Below are 25,666 nucleotides of genomic sequence, written 5' to 3'. Positions count from 1 at the left end.
GGGATTTTCTGTATCTTCTTGTTTCATAGTGATTTCTGCTTGTTCTAGTTTATCTACTAGTTTTCTAAAATCTAAATCTGGTTCACGAATTGAAGAAGGATGTGATGCTCTCTTTTTAATTGCATTTTTTCGTAATTGAGGTGTTAGAGTCATCATTAAAATTTCTGTCAATTTTATGTTTTTATAATCCTGAGTATTTAGTGAGTATGCTTTTCGGACTAGCGTTTCGATCCTTGCTGCTAGTTGTTTGATCGTTTCATTTGGTAGTCTACGAATTTCATTTCATAAAACTCTTTGATGTTGTTTGTTTTTTTCTGAATCAAACATTTTTGAAAATTTTTGTGTGAATTTTTTCCAATCTGATTTTTTTTCTATTGGTAAAACTGAAAATCATTTTTGAGCAGCGCCATCAAAAGTGGTTTGAATTAACGCTGTACGTCTATGTATGCAATTTTGGTGAAGTGGCGTATCTATGGGATCAAGTCCTATGTTTAAAATTAAATTTGCTGTGACTGCATTTAAATAATCTTCTACAGAGTATTCAGGATCTGTGCCATTGAATACCATCAATGGCTTGTTTGATTGTATTGATGATCCACCCATGAGGTATGGATTCATAGTCATCTGTAGTGATTCTACGGCATTTGGCATTTGTGAAAAATTTGTGAGTTGACATTTTGTGATTTCGTGTTGTTGTAAGTAATAAGGTAATGGGATTTCATTTTGCATTTGCGTTGGTTGATAATAATTTGTGTTTACTGAGTTTTGCCTTTGTATTGGTTGATATGATTGTGTAAAGGTTGGGTTTTCCGTTTGCAATGGTTGGTGATTTTGTGTATTAGCTGGGTTTTGTATTTTGGGATACTTGATTTGGTCGAGGTGGTTTTGCACGGTTTTCTTGTGTATATGGTGCAAAAACATCTGGTTGATAATAATCATAATCATCTGATGATAAATACTTAGGTGTATAATAAGGTGTATTATGTTTACCTTGGTTTTGTTCTTTCTTTTTACTCTGTTCAAAAAATGGATAATTTCCACTTTGGTCTTGTGAATGTTGTGCGTAATCATGAGAATTTACTGAAGTTGTTATTGGTTGCCGAAAATTTTGTCTTTGTGAAATAAATGATTTTGAGTATTTGGGCAAAAAGATTTAGATGTTTGTGGTCTATTTACATAATTATAATTGTGTTCTGCAAAGTTATTTCTAGTGAATGTTCTTTGTTTTTGAATCGGTTTCATCATTGGATCGGAATGGCTGATAGCTCACTTGTGGGTATCTTGGTTCAATGGTTGGTTTAACCGTAGACTGTAGTGTTACTTGTGGTAAGATTGGATTTTTTGGTCTTGGAGTTGTAAGATTCGGATGTATTGGTGAGATACTTTGCTGTGCTGTTGTTACTACTGTGGTAACTACTTCTTCATTTATGGGATGTGATGATGTTTGAATATCTCGTTGTGTGAGATTTCTAGTTCCATTTAGAATTTCTTGTTGTATGACAGTTGAATTTAAAGTATTATTTCCTGTCCTATCGGGTAGAAATGAGTTATAAATTAAAGGTGTTGCATCAGTTGTGAGTGGACATTTCTTAATATAATCTTTGTGTATAGAAATTGTGCCAATGGTTTGACTGTAAATATCTGTTGGTATCTTAATAAATAATGTATGAGACCATTCAGAGTCCCAGACATAATCTGAATCCTCTGCTAATGCTGTATCATCTGTTGAACTTTGGGGTCTGAAAGTTTTTCTTGCTTGTGAGATTAAATCAATATTATGTGTGAAATAATCTATGATGAAACATGCTAAGATTTTTTGTAGGTCGTGTTTATCATTTTGTGAAACGTCGTTACTGGTTAAGTTTTCACGGATTGCATTTAAATATTCGGAAGATATCGTGATTTCATGTCTTACAGTTGTACGTTTTGATGTTTGATCTGGTGAAGTTCCTTGGGATTCTGGTTTTTCTAATATAGATAAATAGCTATAAATTATTCGAAATACTTCATTAGTAAATATCGAATTTGCTCTTTTTGAATTGTGGTGTTGTATATTTTTTATATATTCTGTGAATACTTTTGAAAATTCGATATCTACGTCGTCTGTTTGAAGTACTGCATGAATACTCTGTAATTCTATGGTGTAGGTTCCGTACTGTTGTGTTAATGTACATATTCCTCTGAGTTAGTGGTCGACAATTTGTCGTTTAATTTTTATTTCTCTGCTTGGGCTAATTCCTTTTTCAGATAAATTTGCTATTAATTTTTGACAAAATTTTGTTTGTCCTCTATCTTCAGTGAGGGAAATGATTATAAATGGGAGGAAGGAGTTTTCATCTTCGCTTTCTTCATTTGTACTCATTTTTGTGCTTTATGACTGTCAATTTGTAATTTTTTATGTGCTTTATTGGTTGATTCCAACTGTATGTTCGTACCGGTTTATTTTTGTATGTGTTTTTTGTTCTTCGTTTTCCTTGTATTGATGAGTGTGATGTGGTTTCTGAGTCAGAAAAATATACTGGATCTTTAACTGGGTAACTCTTATTTATTGAGTCTTTTAATCTATAAAGTTCTTGTAAATGACTTGTTTCTAATTCGGCAAATGCGTTTCTTTGTTTTGAAAACCTTTTTCGTGTAATTTGTCTTTGTTTGCTTAAAATATTTCGTTTGATTGTTTGTCGTTTGGTTCTAATATATCCAGTTGACTGTCTGTGTGGAGTGATTACGAGATCATTTTTTGCGTTGTTTATTTCACAGTTGTGTAATACGATTGTTTGTTTATTTCCTAAACTGTCTAGTGACATAGGGTTTAGGACGATTGGTGCAATATTTGTATTAGTGATTTTTAAAGTGCTTAAACTATTTATCCTTCCAATTGTTTCGGGTTAGCCTAACTTGGGTCTTGTTTTTTAGGGTTGGAGAGAAAAGCATATATCGATTCCGAAGAATGATTGTTACTTTCTCGTGGCTAGTCCTAGTTAGGGTGTTAACTTACCTAATCTTACCTAGGGTTAATGATTGTGTTCAAGGGTTGGAGAATACTAAATCAATCCACAAGGTTTTGGTATAATTAGAACACAAGTAGTTCGTTAGATACTATTTTAAACTTACTAAGTTTAAGTGTTATCCTGGGTGAGGTAGGAGGGGGGATCAAGTGAAGGATGAATAACCGAAGTTCTTCACTGTTTATCCTAATTAGAATGGTTAGTGTTATTGAAAAATTTCTGTTAGTCCTAAGTCGTAGAAAGGGTTGGATAGTGAATCGACGTTTGAGGTCGTTAGACACTATGCTAACTGTGTGGGGGAGAACAAAATTGTTCTATTTGATCCAAGGATAAGCCTTGATGACCAAGATATTAATTAATGATATAAAATTTACTTGGTAGAAAAATGAAATGGAGATCCAAAGAAACCCTTGATGATCTATTTAGTTTAAAAGGTTTAATTTAGGTTAAAGTAAAAATTAGAATAGGCCTTTTCAAAGTAATATAAAATTTAATTGGTAGAAAGGTTTAATTTTGATGATATTATTTTTTATGATTTGCTTGTTATGTTTAGGTGATGAAGCTGAGATGAAGAAATGATTTGTATTATTACTAACAATTTGTGTTTTTACTAACTATTTTTTTTTATTTTCAATAAACAATCTTTTTAGATATCTTTTCAATTTTACTGCAGTTTTAAAGAAACGATTAGAGATCTTTTTATCAATCGTTATTGTACAATAATAGGTTTAGCGCCTGTAATTTTGTCTGCAAATGAAAAACTAAATTCATTGCTAAAAAAACTCTAAATATGAAATTTTTGTGTTGGCTTTTGCCGTACGATCATGAAACTTATGGCTAGGTTCCGTTGTAGTTGTAGATCGTGTCTTGTCCGAGGTCTTCTTCCAATACCGGGGAGTTCTCGTATTGTTCGGAATGATGGCTCTGATCTATTGAGTCGTAGAGACATTTCAATTAAATTATTGTCGTATAATATTTTTGTGATTTTGTCTTAGTCTAATCTATATTTTGTTAGTTCTAAACTATTTACTATTTTTTTGCTTAAGGTCTTATTCGAGACTTATGGTCGCACCAGATGAGTTGGGACGGAAGGTCTAATTCATAGAGTAATTTCATATAAGGTACACCGTCTGCTCGTCACGCTATCTTTTTTTCGGCCGGATAGATTCGTGCAATTTCTTAGTTTAATACCGATCTTAATCTTACTCTTATATCTCTTAGTCTCAATAGATCTAGAGTATACTGGTTTGTTACGAGTTGGTCTCTTGGAAGAAGCAACTAAGCTGTAAATTAAATTCAGAATGCTCTGGTGCTGAAATTACTAGTGATTTCAGCACTTACAAATAAGTGGGTTGTTAGTTAGATGGATCATGATTGGTTAGTATTAAATATTTTATAGTGATAAAATATTCAATAAAAAAATGTAGTTTAGATATGGTTCCATTACTGCCAAATACAAAACAGCATTTGAAAACAAAGCTTTTTTCGCAAGCGGGCAGCGTCACTGGAGTAGCTTAGCAGTTCGGCTACACGAGATTCAATATGAAACGTTAATTAGACACATATTTAAGACTCCGACCAATTTTCTCTGAATCTTTTTTCTTCCAGACTAGTTTTAAGGTCTGGGAAGAAAGCCAAACAAAAAAGAAGAAAGAATTGAAACAATCAATTCTATGACACGCAAAAGAAAATATTTCAAAAAAGCAAACCCCATACCGCAGCAAAATTTTCGAGATCTCAGCATGCAAGAGATGGGCAAACTGGTTAAGCCTTACAAAAGGTTGATAGTTCTCAAAAAGTTTTTGGTTTACCGTGATATCGGGTGAAACAGCTCAGTTATAAAATTTTGAGATACTACAATGCAGAACACATTTGGACAAATGTTTACAGAATTGGATCAAAATTTTTCTTGAAGGAGGGGGTTTTCCAGATTTTTGTCAATCTGTTTGAACCACTTTTGATCATTTTTGATAGGTTTTTATGCGCGCTTCCCTTAAAAGTTTGAGGTGCATATTTGGCACGAAATGCACCTCAAGAAAAGCTTTAGGTTCGTTGAACCATGAATGGATGTATTAAAATGTAGGATAGGTTTATTTCTGTCCCTGCTTGTTTGTGCAAATAGTTGCGGCGGTTAAAATGGCGGAACGATACTTTGTTAGAAAAGCCAATTCACTACAAAACAATCCCATAAAAACAGTCCGAAAAATAGTCCCAAGTGATAATTGTTTTTAAAAGCCGGCAGGTCTAAAATTTTGCTTTGTTCAAACTATCCACAATACACAATAGTGACTACCTCAGGCGCGCCATCTTCTTGCCAGCTTTTTGTTGATTCTCAGCTATTCTGCTGAATGTCGTTAATTTCATTATTCAGAGGCGGTACAGCCAAAAAGGCCCCATGTCTTTTCCTTTCAGCTCGTCTTTTGCCTGAACATTTTCTAAAACATGAATCACTCTACACCATCTGCCGATTTGCTTGTGCTATTTACAATTGTACTACAGTGCTGATTTAAATTATCCGGACAAAACGAACAAAACTGCAATTTTCAAACGCGTTTTTCTCAAATTGGGTTAAGATTAGACAAAAAGTGAAGAGAACAAAAGTTGCTTAGAATTTCACCAGAATTAATATGGTGCCATTTTTCCCCGAAAATCTCAACAAAAATTTTACCCCAAAAATGGGTCATTTTGGCTTTTTTCAATTAATCAAGAATTACGCTGAAACTACTTTGTTAATTGATATGAAAATTATATCACAGGAAGCCTCTTACGCAGCTCAACAAAGTTTAAGAAGGGTTAAATCTCCAAAAACCAGTATAAGAGAAAAAGTTTTTACTTGACAGTCAATAAATATGATTTTTACTATATAAAACCCAGAATCTCTGTTTAAAAACAAATGTTAAACAATTTGCGCAATTTTTTGGAGATTTAACCCTTCTTAAACTTTGTTAAGCTGCGTAAGAGGCTTCCTGTGATATAATTTTCATATCAATTAACAAAATAGTTTCAGCGTAATTCTTGATTAATTGAAAAAAGCCAAAATGACCCATTTTTGGGGTCAAATTTTTGTTGAGATTTTCGGAGAAAAAATGGCACCATATTAATTCTAATGAACTTCTAAGCAACTTTTGTTTTCTTCACTTTTTGTCTAATCTTAACCCAATTTGAGAAAAACGCGTTTGAAAATAAGATAGTTTAATTTAAATCAGCACTGTACAATTGTATTTTGCTTAAAAACAACAACATATCAGAACCAATCCGTTGGTTGGTACCAAAAAGAATTTTCGGTTTACTGTGCAAGAAGCAAAAAAATGGTCCGAAACTTTTGGTTTTCTCAGAGATGAATTTCAGTTTTACTGCTTTTAATAACCAAAGGAAACTAAGATAACTTTTTTATAAACCGTTCAAAAACATAGTTTTTGAATTCAATACCAGTCAAACAGTTTCACAATTGCAGCTAATGAAAAAGCGCAAGCCAATCAAATTTCAAAAACACCGTTTTTTTCTTTACGTACAAAAAACGAGGACACAGTTTTTGACGTTAATAAAACTCTTCATAAAAATTCATACTATGAAAAATGCGCGACAAGTGCCGAACTATTTTTTTTTGTATTTTGAACAAACTTTTTTGTGTTTCAAACTAAATTCAGAACTACGGTTTTGTTTGAAGCGTGAATTTTTGTTCCGACTTTCGATACGAAAATAACGAAATATTTGTGCTCGGGGTGGGTTTTTCTTTCTTCAGACAAATTTCAGCTTTTTAACATGCCATTTTGACGGAATTTTTAAAAAATCATTCGAAAGATATTGTTGTCCTGAGCTTAAGTTCGAAAAGATATTTTACCTGTGATTATTTTTTGTAAAGTTATGGCGGTTTAAAGATTACCATTTTGGCCAATTTGGGACAATTAACGCGCGATGTAGTTCGCGCTGTTAACGTGTAAGCGGAGGTTTAATCCGTCTTAGAAATTGTTCCAAATTGGTCGAAGGAAGCTTACTTGTACAATTGATTTGCTACTAGGAGCGAAATATATCACTTTGTACTTTTTATGGCGTGTGGGGGGATGATTTGCATAAAAAATGTCAAGTTTTAGAAAAAAAAAATTTTATTTTGTTTTATTACATTTAATTTATATAAGGTTATTACCGCTCCATAAACGTTAAAAGGCAGTCGGAACGTTCAGGGTTTTGCCCTGAAAGGAGTAGTCGTGTTTTGTTTTGTTTCTACCAAGTAAGATAACTTAAGGGTCTGTCAAAAAAAAACATGCCGCTTTTACAAATACTCAAATTTTTGAAAAAAAACCACTTATGGCCGTACACAAAACGCTGTACACATGGCCATACGCTTATGGTCGTACACAAGAATTTTGATTCATTTATGTGTAAAGTTACAGCTGTCTTTTTTATGACGAATCTTCAAATGCAGTTTATCTGTGGGATTTTGGCGATTCGATTTGTTGGTTGTTTTTATGAAAAATCTTTGAATATTGCGTTTAGGACTAAACACAAAAAGTTTGTTCAAAACTCCAAATAAAAAACTTTGTTTTAACATCAGGGGAAAATGATAGCCACACAATTTCACACAACGACAAAAAAACTAGTCAAACAATTTCCTCACGGTGAAAAAAAGTTCGTCACACAATTTCACACAAAAATGCTGGACATAGATTTATCATACACTATTCTGGACGAGTGAAATGCTAATTACACAAGTGTGAAGTTATACAACTACTGTTTCATGCCAATCTGGTTCCATAATTGTTCAGCAGCTTGGAACTACAAATGGGGGCTCAATTTATGGGCTCAAAAAAGGAGAAGTATAGTACATTTGCTTGTAACTTCTTTTTTTTGCAAAAAGTGTATGGCATAGATATAACAAGACTGCTTTAATCAGAGCAAAGCTCTGAATGTTCCGACTGCCTTTTAAGGTCTATAGAGCAATGTTTACCTTAAAAATGATTAAATTTTCACAAACAAAAATTTCAAATTTTATACAATTTTTTTTATCATTCCCCTCCCCCCACACGCCATATGAAGAACAAAATAATTACTATTGCGCCTAGTAACGAAATAATTATGTAACCACTGCTTCAAACAGTGTGGAACGATTTCTAAGACGGAATAAATCTCCACTTAGTCGTTGAAAAGCGCGAATTGCCCCATACCTTTAAGAAAATTGATCACTGATGAAATATCTTTTTACATCTCAGCTCAAGATAACAATACCTTTTGGATGATTCAAAAATTTTGTTAATTTTTTCGGCTAAATTAAAAATTGGTTAGATAATAAGTCGAAGTTTGTCTGGAGTAAAAAACACTGCGAGCGCAAATATTCCATCACTTTCTTCGAAAGTCGGAATAATAATATCAAGAAACTGGTTCCCAGATTGAGGTGCTCGTCTTATGTTTCGACTTTGAAAATGGAGCAAGTGCAGTTTTTTTTACTGAAATGCCGCGGTCGAGAAGCAATTTTAAGTAAAACGCTGTACTGATGTTTTGGGCTAATCTTATTTAATAAAAGAAATAATTCCTTTTATGACTGTCACCATTTTATCAAATGTGACGGCATGAAAATAACTTAATTTGTGGAGGAATTGACAAAAAGCCATCTTTATTTCCCCTACCCGCAAATTGTTTCTTTCGTTTTTGGAAATATGTGTCCGGCATGATTTCCCTAGAGCTAAGTTTTCCGTTACCAGCGACTGTTCCAGTAAATAATTTGATTCTACCTTGATGTTTAACTTCCATTAGGCTGTACTTTTTAGTTTTATTATATGTAAAAGCCAGTCAGCCAAAAAAAGCTGACTGTTGGTGAAATTATTCCCCTCCTTTCTTGCTGAGAATTTTTTAACCTGCGGCCAATTAACGGAGTAAATCGTTTTTTTTTTTCAGATCTGAAATAAAATTTAACACTTTACTTCCCACGACTAAAATCTATTTCCAAACTAAAAGAATGACATCACTTATCTTTAAGTTATATCATCAAGCTTAACCAATTCCTAACCAAACGCCACTTCTATAAGAAACAGGTAAGACTAATTTGGTTCAGAGAAAGTAAAAAAATACCGGAAATCAAATTCGCGTCGATCCATTGTCTCATTTCTGGTTCGGAATTTTTTGAAAACTGTAATTTTTTTTTTTTTTTGAAAAGTATAAATTTAATCAAATCCGATGAGGTATTGTATTTGAAAACTATAGATAACTTTCTGGAAAGTATAAATTTAATCAAATCCATTGAGGTATTTGAAATTGTAGATAACTTTCTTAAAAGTTCAAAATTAATCAAATCCGTTGAGTTATTTGAAATTCATAGATAACCTTCTTTTAAAAAAATAAATTTAATCAAATCCTCATGCTAAACGCAACCCTTGCTTCAAAAAAGAGAAAAATAAATTGGCGTATGATTTTCTCAATAATTTCCCGTAATTTTAATCATCTAAAAATTTGTGGTGTAAAAACATATTTGACCCGACAATAATCCATTTTTACAAACTCACTCCATCTTGCACCCCCCTAACACATGCAATCTAGTAAAGAGTTTCCATCCCCACAAAAACCAATTCAACGCTTCATTACAAACCAACTAGTTCCTAGCAAACCCTCTCTTTTTGCAATAGGAAGGGGTTCAAGATTAATAAAATCCAATCAGATGCGTAATTAGTTAATCAAGAACCCCGGGTCTATCGCTCGTTTACAGAACAAAAAAGAGCACTGAAAGTATATAAAAAAAAACTGCGATATTCGATCTTTTTGAACCCCTTCCCCCTGTTTAACCCCCTTGCTGTATAAACCGTTCATTTACCCGCAACATCCAGTAAAAGTGGGAGAAGGAGTTCTAAAAAGGGGCGGAGTAAAATTTTATATCCTCAAGTGGGGATTAGGTCATGTTAAGAGAGGGAATTGTGGTACCCGCAACTAAGTTTGAGCTTAAGTAATCGATTGTAACAGATTATTATAAAGATGTTTTGACCATTATGATTGATTATAACTACCCAAATTAGGTGTTTAAAAGATTTATAATCGATCATAATCGGTTACAATTATAATTTCTTATATTGCCAAAATATTTGACACACTGGAAATTTATTTTAATTATACCCTATCCATAATTAATTTTCTGTGAAATAACAAAACCCTTAAAAAGAAATAACTTGTCACTCTTTGGTTCATCTGAACACAAAGATTTACAAGGAAACAAACGTTTTATAGAGATCCCTTTATTTTAGTTGCTAGGTTCCCGCGGTAAGTAAAAGATAACTCTTCGAAATGAATCATGAAACTAAAGCAGTGTGCTGATCTTTGGTAGCTCAAAAAAATTAAAATGCGCATGATGATATCTAAAAAGAGATGCAGAATAAAAGCGTTATAACTGGAATGGATTTAAAAACTGCCAAAACAATTTCCCATTATTGAAATAAGCCAATGAAAAGCACAAAGTATGAGCAACTCGGATGCAAGGTCGAAGACAAAATAGGCCATTGAAAGGGATTCAGAGTTGAGCCATCGAAAGAGACTATAGCCGATGAAATTTTTTTGTAATTGATTTTTTTTTTATTTCAAAGAAAGAGGTTATTATCGATTACTATTTGATTTAAATCAATATTTTCTTAAGTTTTTTTGTGACTGGTAACAAAACCGTAATATTATTGATTATTAACGCTCGAAACTGGAGTGGGGTAAACATGGGAAAGGAGCACAATGACAGGAGGGAGGTAGGTTGGATAAGGGAAGATGAGATTAAAAGTCAGCAGAAATTGAAAATTCAAACATGTACCGAAAAAATGCAAAAAGAAACATATTGAAAACAAGATTAAAATTTTCGAAAGTGCGTCTCAATTGTGCACTTTTTTACTCTAACGTGTGTTAAGTCAAAAATCAACTGTCAGCTTTTGAAATGCACTGTTATATATATAGATCGACTATGAAAACCTATTATCATTGATTTTGTCCATGAAAACTTAGTGCGAGCAAGTTAACAGGCCGATTCCCCATTTTTTTGCTACAGTATTAAAAATGTTTTACATAATTATTGCAATTTTTTGCTGGCACATTAAAAGTCATTAAACACTAGCCATTTCACGGTTTTTGCTACGAAAACAAGCAACACGCATTTCAGCGCAGCAGAGTTTTTTTATCTCAAAGTTTTTAGTTTTTATTTTATGTTCTTTTCCTTTATTTTTCAGAACTTGAAGCTTACTCATTATAATATCAATCCAGTTATCTTAACTTATAGTTATCACTTAGATCGTCACTTAGGTTTTTAGTTTAGATCAATGCGACATTAAGGCAAGGCTACCGCGATACCGCGAGTCATTTCCAGATTACACCGCTCTAATGTTTGGACTAAACTGTGTCCAATTTCCAGACTATCGCAATCAAAACTTGACATTGTCCGCGACTCTTAAAAACTGTTCAGTCTGTGAAACTTTTGGTCGCGGAAATACATCGCCTAGATTTGGAAAGTCCAGACTCGGGCAGTATCGCAACCAATCACAAAACTTAACTCAATTTGAAAGTGTTTATTTTTAAGTAAGTTTTTTAATATTAAAACTTTTCAATGTTTCCACACCCCGCTTAGCAATCGCTTTCGTCTAAGACAGTCTGAGAGTTTTCAAACGTGTCTGCCTACTGATAACAATGGAAAAAAGTCTACTTGCTGGTTGCGACACAATCGTATCTATTTATCAAGCAATTTTTGTTGTGATTTGAACTAATTACCTGAAAGCGCTGTATAAAAACAGTGTGCGGTCAATGTGCATTACTACCTTCATCTTGCTCAGGTCAAGAAGCATATAAATTTGCTATATTGCATTCTGATTTGTCGAAATATGAGCGAGGGAATAGCTAAATAATAGTCTGTTTTTTAACAGACATAAACACAAAACAGTCTAAGCAGAAAAATAATGACCACTGCAGTCGCACCAGTGTAACGTGTTTCAAGCTTGCCAACAGAGAGTAAGATTCTATACCAAAGTTAAAGCCGGATATCGCGCCCACCGCCTGCCATAAATTGAGAGTCGGACTGTTTTCTTTGATCAATTGACAGTCCGAATTCATTTACATAATTGTTGATCAGTATGAAAGTACCGATAGGTTTTATGCTCGTTGCTGCGCATGAAAAGATGTTCTGACCCAAAATTTAACCATCGAAAAGCTGAATATGGAAAACAAAATACTGATAGGGCAATGTCAAATACGTTGTCTGAAAAAAAAATTGATTACGCGTGTTCATGTCAGCACTGCTATTTTGAAGCAGACATGGGAGCAATATGTAGAAAAAGCCAGCATCGTTAGTAGAACAAGTTTTTAGCGAATGAAAAAACACATTTGAGACTTATAGACCCATGTTTTGAAAAACATGCTGCCACTCAATTGTAAAAACTGTATGTCTTTGGAAACTGTCTCTAAAAACTTAAAATGGACTGCTTCATTTTGCAAAACATACGCTCGTTTTCAGAAAAAAAAGATAAAAAAGTGCAAGTTTTGGTTCAAAGTTTATAGAAATATCAATTGTAATTTGCTCAACTGAAACTTGGTTGAACAGTAACCATGACAGTATTTTTTTACTCTCTAGGGCTATAAGGAGATTGAAAAAGCTGCGGGAAAAAGGGAAGCGTGGCTGGTGTATTTAGCAGTCTGAACACCAAGGTGCTTTGAACAAAACAGCAGAATGGTTAAAAAACAAGAAGCGTACATTAAACGCAGATAAAAACCTAAACCCTAATAAGTAGCAAAAGTAACTTGAAAAAATTAAAATCCCAGAATGTTAAATTGAAAGATCACTCAATTGAAAAGAAAACATATATTTTTTTGTTATCTTAGTTTCCAGTTAGATGAACAGCTGAGTTTTGATGACGTTCTCGGTAAAAAGTCACAAATTCTTGTGGAGTTCTTTTATGCTATGAAAATGTTTCCCGACCAAGCACCTTGAAACAGCCTACAAAAGTTTGCGCATTCTCTGTTTCATATTGGCGTTCTGGCTTACGCATCCACAAAAAAAACGCAATAGATTTTCTGGATCAAAAATGAAGAACTCAATTCAAAATTATTTTAGGAGCAGGTAAAAACCAATCAACTCAAAATAAAACATCAAACAACCTTTTTTCTAAGAGGCTCCATGTGTATCAGCTACTGAAAACAGTGTCTAAAACTTAAAGAAGAGAAAACCCAATTCATGTTTTGAACGAGCTCATTACGGATAATGAAGAGAACAACTTTTTAAAGTTTAAAGTTCAATAATCGCAGTGCAATAAGAGTTTTAGAAAACAGTGTACGCAAAAACTCAATGGAGTCAATTGCTGTTAGACTAAGAAAAGCGTTAACAACTCTACCAAGTTATCATCCTACTCTTCTGAAAAACTGAAAAAATTGTTTCTCTTAGCTTGTGAATATTTTCAATCACAATATAGGGAACTGCTCCATTTTAAATAATGCAGAGCTTTTGAGAAATTATTTTGTTTAGTTAAATAAGATCCAAGACTTTGTCCTAATTTTTCAATAAAGGTTCTATATCTCGTTTGTAGGCAGAAATCCCTTAAAACTGATTTTTAAGTACAACTAATTTCAGGTCAAACATTGATCACTTAATTCTCACCCACTATCAAAAGTGTACTAAATGAGTTTACGCTCTGAAACACCTGTGAACGGACCTGTGGGTCCAAAGGTGTTCTTTCGAGCAACAAAATTGTTAGTGGATTTTGTAAAATTGTTTTATGAAATTTCTAACAAGGGAGCTGCTCAAAAATATATTATCATAATTGAAATCGAAAGTATAAAACTACTAAGCAAAAATGAAACATACACTCTTTATATCTATGAATGGAATGTTTTTTTAAAATGAAAATATTTAATCGAATTCTAAGAAGCACTTGAATCAGTCAAACCTTTTCTTTAATACAAGCAAAAGTGCCTCCGGCTGATGATAGATTTTAACGGATAACTGACTCGGAGCAGTTTGTTTTTTCTCAGTTTTTACTGCAATTTGTTTTTCCCATAGGATTAATCATTTGTTTCCATGAACTGTTCCCAATTCAATTTCTTATAAGAATGATACATTTTAATTCATTTTTTGGTAAGGATCTTACATCGTAATTCGTTTTTTTTTGTGAATCTTACATAGTAATTTGTTTTCTTACACGATAAATATATGATACAAGATAAATGTTATGGCTCACAAGATTCTAAAAAGATTCTTATAAAACTTTGAACTTTTTTAACACCTGAACAACAAGTCACTGGATGGGGTTATGGTGAGATTGAGTTTTTGCCCAATTTTTGGTACAGCTTCTAGGGGTTCCGAGTCAAGTGAACATCCTTCTCCCTAAAAATACCAAGTCCAAACTTTGATTCCCGCTATTTATATTAAATCAGTTCTACTGAGTGTAAATTATCTGTCCAGTAAATTAAAAGTAAATTGAATCCAGTTTATAAAAAAAAATTCAGTCAAGTTTTCATCCAGCTGGCACAAATCAATTTGACATGCTATCCTCAATAAATTTTAGACATGAGCATCTCAACTTGGTTCAACTTGGAGTTTTCAGTCAATCAGAGCTTATAAACGTTTGAAAAATTTCGAGGATCTTGTTGATTATCCCCTTACCCTAAAATATTCGTAAATGCTTAACAGTTTAATTTTTTTTTATAGGGGCCGATTAGTTCCACGGTACCGTAGGGGGGATAGTTAACAAGATCGAACTTCGGTTTTTCAGCTTTTTTCTGCAGTTTTCTACAACATAAACTGGCTTCACGTTGAATGAGCACCAGCATTTTGTCGGCCGGGGGAAAACACAATTTTGTTATTTCACGATTTGCTCTTCGGCCTAATGAAGGCCCCGTAAAGATGCTTCCTTTGAAGTTTAAAAGAATCCCTTTATCCGCGAAACCAAAACACGGTTCTAAATCTTGTTTACAATCATACCAAAAGTAGCCGAAGATATCTGGGAAGAGTGTTTATTTTCACTCTCGTTTAATTCGTTTGTTAGTCTTGAGTTGTTTACTTAGGAGTATGACCATTAAAAATAATATACACGCGACGATCATGAAATTTCAACAAATTTCATAAAATGTAGCCGACAATCTTTGTTGGTACGACAAAAGTGAAGGAATACTGAAAGATAACTAGCCTTTAAAACGTCGGTTAGTTATAACTAATAACTAATTCCTCCCAATTCAACCCAATAATACAATCTACTTGTACCTAATTCAGTCCAACCAGGTGTGGTGGGTTTAAAACAGACCGGAAAAATCAGGTATGAGGTCGTTTTTACTTACTTACTTTATAATGTTCAAAAGCTGAAGAAATAATGCAATCACAGAATACAGTCTTAAGTCTTATGCAGTACTCTGATTTTGGGGCTAATTCCAATTTTCACGGCTGGTCTTTTGCCTGCCAATAGTGAATTATTACTTTGAATCCTGCGATTTGCAGCATTTCGATTGTATTGAGAGACAATCCGCAACAGTAGCAGTTTAGCCTCATTATCATATTTAGATAGTTGAACACTTTTTCCGACACTAAATTGTTGGCGCGTCGACACAGAATAAAAGAATAAGCAAATGAAATACACTTCACAACTGCGCACAACACAGCTATACATCACAGAGATTACTTTTTCCCTGCATATTTCTGCTACCGCCCTTTTCAGGTAAGTTTCTATCGCTGCAGATTAAGGAGCTAAATCAAAAATGAGATACTTAATTGTTCCGGCTTTCGAAGAAAGTGACGGAACATTCATGCATGGGGTGGTTTTTTCCACTCAAATTTAGAAATTTTACCACCCGCACTGACAAAAAATGGTTTCGAATCGATTTAAATTGATTTTAAATCGATTTTAAATCGATCCAAATCGATCAACAATGTACATTTTACCAACTTAAATGGATTTTAAATCAATTTAAATCGATCTTTTTTGAAACTTTTGGATCGATTTAAGTGTCTTAAAAATCGATTTAAATAGATATGGATGGATTTTCAGACTCACTAAAACCAATTTTTTTGCTTACACGGCAAAAAAAACATACCCTTTTTCTCGATTTATTATTTAAATTTTTTATTCTCGATTATTTAAATATAAATACTTGTGCCAGATGTTATAGAATTCAATAAAATTATCCACATGAATCAGATTTTAAGTTGTAAATCAGATTTTTGTAAATCAGATTTTTGTAAATTATTGTAAATCAGATTTTGCAAAATCTTATGTAACAAACAAGAAAAGGGTCAGAATAACTTAAAATTTGATTCCATTAATATGCAATTAAATCATAAAAAATTATGAAAATAAACCAGATTTCGGGCAAAACTTATAAAACGAAGGGTCAATAAAGATCAGTTTTTGAAATCATAGAATTTCAAGAAAAAAGTTCAAGAAAATCATAGAATAATATCAATATTTTGGTCTTTTTATTTGGTCTTCTTTATGCTACAATACGCTATGGATGTAAAATGGAAACTGATAGGCAATGAACAAATACAATAAAATTCAAAACTGATTTAAATCGGTTTTATTCACCTTAAAAATAAAAACAAATTATGACTGGAAAAAATGCAATTAAGCCGATTTAAAATCGATTTGGATCAATTTTTTTAGCTGGGATTTCCAAATCAATCTTTATCTTTTAAAAATAATCTTCGTACTTTTTTCATGCTAAAATCGATCTAAAATTAATCAACGTATTTTTTCATACTAAAGTCGATCTAAATTTAATCAACGTACTGGAAGATATTGTTGTATTGATCTGAAAAATATTTAAAATAGTCACTTTTGATTATTTAAAGGTTATGATGGTCTGAAAACTGCTTATTTGGTAATTTTGAAATAATTAACCTGCAACTTATTGTGTTCTTATAACAATCGTAAGCGTTGAATTAAACCATTCCAAAATGAAATGACGCCAGCTTTTTAATTTTTTGTAAAAACCGCACAATTACAATTTTCAGCCTTCGACTTCTGTAGTAAAAAGTATATTCGAAATTAAGATTTTGTTTTGACGCTGTTTTCTAAGCCTCAGACCAGGGGGTTTCAAAATTTATTTGGCAAATGAAAATGATTTTTCAATCTTAAAATAAATAATTGAATTTTATAAAAGTTATAAAAAATGAGTAATTGAAACAATTGCAATAAATTGCGAGTCAGTGAACTTCAGGGTTGTTTTCCACTCGATCGATGATGTCTTCATCCCAAAATCGATCACTGACTTTGAGGAAAAGTTGACGACACTCTATGTTCATTGGCAATAAGTTCTAGCGGTATCGTAGTAAGCATATCCGACACTGCTAAAGAATCTTTCGACTTGGAATTTGTGAGAGGAACATATAGAAAATATTTTCCATGTTTTCATTGAAAGTTGTTAACGCAAACTCAATATCCAAATGATCCAAATGATCCCAAATGGCAAAACGTCGAAGAGACCGAAAGTTAAAAACTAATTTTTTTTTTTGCAAAATCTAGCTTTTTCAAACTATGGACTTTTACCGAAAGTGTAATATATGCATTTATTCAGAAAAACCATAGCTATCGTCAATCTAAGAGTTTTAGTTTCTTAGACTTTTTAAATTCTTTTGTTCAAATTTGAACGTGAAGGTTTGCAATTAATTGAATTCTCTAAAACCAATTATCGTATTAATTGAACTTTGAAAAGTTAGGTTTTTACCCAAATATTGGCAATCAATTTTCACTCAATTTATTTTTGAACTTCCCTGCATCAGACTACATTCGGCTTTCTTAACAACCGCTTAAGACACTGTTTCTTGCACCATTTCGTCTCGGCGTTTCGATAAGATTTCGTTTCGTCGTTGTTTTTTTTAGCATCTAACGAATTTCGGCTTTCTAAATAACCGTTTTAGACACCGTTTCTTGTACCATCTGGGTATCATCCTGGCACTAGGATGAAATCTAAAATAATTGATTTATTATTTTTATATATAATAAACTATTTTATTATATATAAAAATAATTTTTATATTGTTTTTATAATGTTAATTAGGTCTGAAAACTGTTATTCGGACCAATTTGAGATAAAAATGCATGCAAAGTTTCCAATCCAGTTTTCTAACATAACTCGGGTTTTTTATACAGCTTACAACTTATTCTGAAGTGAATTGTTCCTAGCCAGTTGGTCGGAATGAGGTGAAATTAAACAAAATATATAACTTTACTGCATGATACAGTGTGTGGAGACAGATATCAGTTTTGAGCCAAAAATTTTTCTTAATTTTTGTTCGTTTTTTGAATTGAATCTATTTATTACATGAAAAATTAGTCGTTTCTATGAGAATTCATTCTTGTTGCTGACTTAGCTAAAACAATTTTCAACAAAGCTGCTTGCATCGGAGCAAATCACTGGAGGCTCCGACTGCCTTTTTAAGCATTCGCAATAAGTTTTTTTTTCAAAAATCCGAAATCGAATTTTTTGAAAGAAATTAAGAATGCTCGTATCATGGCAAAATCTTGTTTCTTCCGAGTGCATTTTAAATTCTTTGGAGTAGTTTAAAAAATCATAATTGAGGAAATTTTACAAATAAATGATGAAATTTCAACAAAAAAAAATCAATTTCAAAATTTTTTTGAACATTATTGAACCACGCGCTATGTTAAGTACAAAGTGATATATTTTACAGATGTTAAAGTCTTAAATAGACCAAATAGCATGCCTCAATCTAATTTTTTAAAAGGGAATGATTTCTAAAAGGGATTAAATCTCCGCTTACGCATTAATGGCACGAAGTATATTGCGCGGTTGTTGTCCCAAATCGGCCAAATTGGCAACTTTTAAACTTTGGCCCACAACACTATGAAAACAAAACACAGGTAAAATATCTTCTTATTTTGAGCAGAAGACATCAATACCTTTCGAATGATATTTAGAAAAATTTCCGCCAAAAGTTGCTAGTTAAAAAGTCAAAAATTGTCTGGAGAAAAAATCACACGGAACACAAATATTCTGTCTTTTCTTCGAAAACAGTCGGGAAAATAACAGTAATGTTTAAATTTTTGTGTGAAATATTCCCCAAACACAGTGTCAATGTATCTTTGAAAGTTGATCCGTTTAGTAAGAAAAAATTTGAGCAGCAAGGGTGCCTAACTTGAATTCGGAATGATTTATTTGGGGTATGGTGATTGGCATGAGTGCCGGTAAGCATGCGCAACTAAAAATGTGACTCTCATATTTAATTTTTTTTCAGCTCTAATTTCAAACGTTTGTTGTTTCCAACTTTCGAAGAAAACGGAATAATTATGCTCGGTGTGGTTTTTTATTAAGTCAATTTTCGCCAATCGAAATAACAGTTTTCAGCAAAAATTTTTGCATACCTTTTTAAAGATATCGACTTCCTGAGTTCAAGTTCAAAAAAATATATATTTCTCCTCTGATTATGTTTTGTAAATTTCTGGGTGTTTGAAAATCGTTCTGGACTAAATTATGCGCGCTTTGAAGAATTGATTCATATTGCTGAGAGCGTAACGCGAGTTATTTGTGCGTGACGAATTATCCCGCGCAACAAAGTTGTTCCAAATTGAATTGAGGCAAGCTTATTGGATCGGTCGTTTCAATTTCATATGGTTCAACATTTCACACTTTGATATTGTCCAAACTTTATAGGTTTTCAACATTTTTTTCCCTAAAAACTATTCGATATGAGCTAAGGGACAGTCGGAATATTCAGGGCTTTGCCCTGATATACAAACAGTCTTGTTCTACCTAGCTCCGTCGTGTTTACATTTTACTGGAGTGATTGAGTTATATCGGGAAATAAAACTGGCGAATGGTTATCTGCAAGCATGCTAACAGGCCGAGTTTGATATAGTTCGCTCCACACACGCAACGAGTTAGCAGAAAATTGCTTGTCAAAGTCGCGCATAGTTGATCTCAAATTCGTCAAGTTACCCGCACCGGAGTTCTATGGATAACAAACGATAAAAATGGAAAACTGTTGACTAAAATGTTGTCATTATAATCCATTTTTCTTGCGAATTTAAACCACGAAATCGATTATGTTGTCATTATAATCAATTATTTGCGTAAAAACACAGTCCATTAAAATCCATTGAAATGGATTTTAATCCATTTAAAATCCATTATTTTTGATTATAACGGATTATAATCATTACATTTTTTGCAAAATCTTTTGCAAAACATACAACATTTTTGCGTTACTCATGGCCTACTCGCAATCTAAACCTACTCGAATACAACGCCCCCCCCCCACTTTGACACCATCCGCATTTGACCAAGCCCCCTCACCCCACTCCCTACGTTTATCCCTACACCCACCCCCATGTTTACTAAAGTTAACCCTCAAACTCCCATTCAGTAAACGGGGGAGGGGTTTAAACTAAGATGGGGGGGGGGGGGGTAAATGAGGAGGCCTAAACTGGACCTACAAAGAACCTGGAAAACTCGTCACCTCACCGTCAAACAATTAGAAAGATACTCGAAAAGTTTTCATGCACCCCAATTGAATTAACTATTGAATTCTTACGCTCAAAATTATAAATTTCAGAGGTTCGATTTATGAGGTTCGATTATCTAGTTGAAAATATCTTTTTTTAGCTTAAGAAGTCAAAAAGAATTTTAATATCATGCAACCCACACATAATTGACTAATTGAATCCTGATTTAAAAAATTTTAGTTCATGTTGAGTTTTTGTTCTGACAACTGAAAGAGGGAAAAAGTTCGTCTTCGGCTGTGGTGTAGTTTAATTTTTTAAAATAAAACTTATCTTTTTTTTCACGGAAGTTACAGTGCCAAAACTATTCATTAGAGTGGGCCAAGTTTCGTATCATAACAAAGTGAATTGTTTGACATTATAAATTTTTTAAATGTATTCTCACTCTCAAGAAAAACTGGTTTAAAAAATTTGATAATTTTTAAATTTTGAGCGTGTAACATTTATTTGAACAAAACTGACTATTGAAGCCGTTGAATTTTTTTAACAAGGCAACTTCAGCCAATTTTTTCCCAAATATCTAGGTTTTCTTTTTTCTCTCATCTAACCACGCAAAAAACTTGGACTAAATTGAAAAAATTTTGAAAATTTTTTATGTCAAAATTTTCAGACCCACTTGGAGCAACCGGGTGCCGGACATCAAGCCGACGGGACTTCAAGCCGAATCGTAAAATTAGGGACTTCAAGCCGAAAATTTTCTTGAGGTATTTTCTTGTTTATAATTTATGCATTTCAAAAAACGGCTGATATTATTAACTAATGCCAATCCTAAGTAATTCATTGTCATAAATAACGCTTATTATGGACTAAACATTTCTAAGATTTTGAAAAGAAACGTTTTACAGGTGAAAAAATAATGATTTGAGGTGCTTGTAAAGTTTAATTTTCGGCCTGAAGTCCCTTCGGCTTGAAGTCCCGTCGGCTTGTTGTCCTAGACCCGGAGCAACCGGCTACTATTGTCTCAATCATCAGTTTATCTCGGAGTTTGTCTATGAAACTGATTCTGGACTGTTGAACATGATAACCTGTTTGTTTTTTTTTTAATCGAAAACGTATCAGATGGCATGAGATCATGTCAGATTTTAGAGAATCAACCGCATAATATCTCCTCCCAGCCTGAGTGGAAAAAAATCTGTATAAAACCTGCATTTTATTTAAAAGCGCGCAAACATTGTTTATTTCATTTTTATGGGGTTGCATTTCTAAGCTGTTAATTACCTAGAGTAAGGTTTTAATTCGTTTTCCTTTACTAATACAGTTAATTGTGAACCCGCCCTGAAAATTTTGATATTGAATTTGGTTTGAATCAATTTTTCTACAGATACACTTAGATAGTAAAACAGTTTAGAATTGATTAAATGGATTTTTACGGTAAAAAGTCGATATTTTTGCTTATAAAATAAACTTGAATCAATTTGAATTGATTTTTTTGTTTTTCAAAATCCGGATGAAAAAGAAATCAAAACAATACTGCTCGTATGGACCAGTAATAACCTCAAAAAATTAATGTAAAAAATCATGAAAAAAAGTAAATGTATAAAACAAAATAATTTTTTTTTAATTTGAGATTTTTGAAAAAAATTCTCACCTCACACGCCATATAAGGTAAAAAGTGACAGTTTTCATCCAACTGGCACAAATCAAGTTGACATGCTATCCTCAATAGTTTTTAGACATGAGGATCTAATTTTGTTTCATCTAGGAATTTTCTGCCAATCAGAATTTATAGGCGTTTAAAAAACAGACGTTCAAAAAAAAGACGTTTAAATTATAGATGTTAAATTTATAGACGTTTAAAAAAAAGCTCGTACTAACAAATCAATTATGGCAAATAAGCTTTTTTCAACCAATTTGGAATGATTTCTAAGACGGATTAAATCTCCGCTTACGCGTTAATAGAGCGAAATCTATCGCGCGTTAATTGTCCCAAAATGGCCAAAATGCCATTATTTAAACCCCCATAACTTTACGAAAAAAAGACCACAGGTGCAATAACTTTTCAAATTAAAGCTCAGGACAACAATACCTTTCGAAGGATATAAAAAGTTACGAAAGTCGGAACAAATATTAACAGAAATGGTTTTAAGTCGATTTAGAATTGAATAAAATTGCTTTTAAAGCTATTTTTTTTGTATCAAATAAATCGATTTTAAATTGATGCAATTCAATATTTTTAGGCCTTTGTCAAATCCATTTAGGTCCTGGCAAATCGTTTGTTTTATAGATCTTCGATAGATACAAATCAATTTTTCAAAAAAAATTCAGACTTTTCTCAAAATTAGTTTATGAAAAATCCATATTTTCTCGCCCTAATTCGTTAGGGGGGGGGGGGGGGGGGGATTGTACGGCTGATAAGTTTTTCGTAGGAAAAAAATTAAGTTCTCATCATCGGCATATCAATATGTGCCCGACTATGACCTATATTTTTTCGGTTCTAATTATCAGTTTTAGTGGGAAAAAAAGCGGCGAGGAATTTTCTTACAGAGCGCTAAAATGAAATTAATACAAAAACACATACTCAAAAAACTGAGATAAAAAACTGTCGATAACAAATCTACATTTAAAACAGTTTAGGATTTAGAAAGCTTTGATGTCTGCTAACCGACATAATTTTGAAACAAATGAAAAAATGCTTAAACACTATTTTACTTTTCTGAATTATTAAAATAGGGAACGTAGTCTTCAACAATATTAGTTTTTTTTTCGAACAGAACAATTAAAATACGCAGACTTAGATATTATTTTCGTGGTTTGCATTTATTTTTTTCCGCTTTTTGTTTGCATACTGCATTTTGTTTCAGCACACTAAAATAGTTTTTGACGAAGCTTTTTTTCCACAAATTTTGGACATTTTCATAAGACTTCAGGAAATTGTGATTTCTGCGATGTGCAGAAGATGTTAAAAAAACTATCCAGCCTCTCTAAGCAATTTCCCCCATTCTAGAATGAGATATTTTGCTGGCAAAGACTTTTTTTTAGCAATTCAAGGTGTTTTTTTGCTTCTAGAACTTTCACGAGATACCACTAATGCCGACGATATCTTTGCGATGGCAGCAGATCGGTCTCAGGATATCTAATTAACACATTTTTTCTGAAATTCAGGTTGCTGGAAATTCAACATAAGGTTGCGTAATAATCCATTTTCTGCAGCGATTAAAGTACCATCTTAAGCAACGGCTCATCATCCGTGCAAAACACAAGCCGCCCTTGCGACAATAATGAGTCAAAAGTTCTGTCGGTTTGGGCTTCGCATTTAGTTTTACTCGAATCAAATATGTTCTAATTTAGGTTTATAATTTTGAAACTTAATGTTAAATCGTTACTATATGCGTCAATTCATCATTTGAACAAGATAGAGCAACTAGATAACTCAGTCTGCATGAATTATATTTATTTTTAAAGCTTAGATTGCTTCAAAAAACAATGAACATTCCGCTGGTTGTAACCTATAACTGCCCATCAATCAGATTCTTTGATTAAAAAAATTGCATTTCGATTTTCCTGACAAAGCAAAACTGCTTGTTCCACAAATCTCTTCTACTCTTTCCAATCTCGGATTTTTTCTGTCAAATTGTTAGTTCACGGAAGGTTAACACGACCAAATTATCACAAATAGCCGAAATTAGGCATCATTCTGAAATCAATTTTATTTTAAATTAAAAAAGTGTTTATCAAAAACAATTAGAAATCACAAGACAAAAAATTCTATCAAAAATTTTTCAATTAAATTTTTCCTGATTCTTTTTCAGAATATCTATTTCCTTATGTATACAAGTAAATTCCATGGATGATAAAAGATTGTAATGGATTCTCATTGTCAGTCTCTTTAAAATTATAAAATAGTTGATTTCAATGGATTAATTATTGATTATAGTCCTATGAAAACAAATAAATAATAAAACGAATACAATAGATTATAATGGATTGTAATCAATTCTTTTTAGACTATTATGTATTGTAATTTCCTATGAGCCAGGCTGAAATTTCAAGTCAGTGGTGATTTAAGTGGGATGGGGTTTGGTGTGCATTGGGGGTGGTGTAGTGAGGTCGAACGTGAACGGGGAATTCTTGAACTGGGTTAGAGGGTTGTATGTGAACAGAGGGTAATGGGTCGGGGGCTTGAGGTTGGGCTAGTGTGGTCGAAAGTGAACGGGTTTGGGAGTGAGCGACAGACACACAAGACCAGAGACTTTTCTGCTTAGAGACAATGAAAAAATCGAAAAGCTTTTTATACAATTTTTGCGAACTTGGAAAAAACGAAAGCGTTTTTGTCTCCGATGTAGATCTAACTTTTGTCATCTGGCGTGTGTGACCAAAACGTATACGCTGGGCAATGAAGATATTTGAACAAAAATAATCAAAATTAAAAAAAATTACGTTCTCTTTAATTTTGTTAATTTCGAGAAAAAATCTCGGTTTCTTCCAGTGATTCTTTTTCACAGACCACCTGTCTTTTCCCTAGTTAATCACAATGGAAAGAAGCCAGAGGCAAGTCAAAAAAAAGTTTGCAAAAACGATTTTTTCATGCAAAAAATAGATACGCGGAGGCTGTGCAAGAAGGACCAAAAATAAAAATCCCAATCATATTCAACATAAAAACTAAAAAAAAAAATAATTGTGTGTTTTTCTTCAGGTTGGTGTGTGAGAGCAACTAGAAAAAAAGGTAACAACATTTGTGAGGAAGAAAAAACAAAAAACTAAAAGCTGAAGATAAGTTTCCTCAGAAATCAGAATTTTGAGCAGATTTTGAACAAAAACCTGCTTTGAAATTACACAAAAAATGCCAATTTTTTTTCAGTTTTGACCAATTGTGATCAATTTTGTATAGCATATGAAAATATCAAAACCCTGAACACAATTTGACAAGAAATGTCTCACGACTGATTTTTTTGAAGGTTTGAAAATTGTAAATTTGATTAGATAGGGATAATTCATTCTCACAAATAATTAGCTTTTCTGTTGTAGTGAATGCATCGATTTAATAGGAAAAAGATATCAATTCAAATCGAGACTAGGCAAGCTTATTGATTCAATAATTGCGAAGGCGGTTGCGAAATTGATCGCCTTGTAGCTTACGTTGGGTGTGGAGACGTTAGTTTCAATTTTCTTAACCAAATTTTTTTTTTAACCAAATGTTATTTAAGACAACTCAAATCCTATTTGGATCATTAAAGACTTTTTTGCGATGAGAGTGGTTCTTTTTTGTTTTATAGAACC

The 25,666-nt window shown here is 32.7% G+C and overlaps 2 protein-coding genes across 3 annotated transcripts in view; one reads left to right on the top strand and one right to left on the bottom strand.

Annotated features, from left to right (window-relative positions):
• Positions 1-25,666, bottom strand: part of LOC134853905 (cytoplasmic dynein 1 light intermediate chain 2-like) — a 485,619-nt gene that overhangs the window by 209,810 nt on the left and 250,143 nt on the right. The window lies entirely within an intron of this gene.
• The window catches only part of LOC134854216 (amiloride-sensitive sodium channel subunit alpha-like), a gene marked incomplete in the record, with an annotated part of 143,193 nt that continues 132,612 nt past the window's right edge, over positions 15,086-25,666 (top strand). The window contains 1 exon segment of the mRNA XM_063870383.1: positions 15,086-15,250.

Source organism: Symsagittifera roscoffensis, chromosome 9, assembly GCF_963678635.1.
Source record: "Symsagittifera roscoffensis chromosome 9, txSymRosc1.1, whole genome shotgun sequence".
Taxonomy (NCBI): Eukaryota; Metazoa; Xenacoelomorpha; order Acoela; family Convolutidae; genus Symsagittifera; species Symsagittifera roscoffensis.
This window is presented reverse-complemented; position numbering and strand designations above follow the sequence as displayed.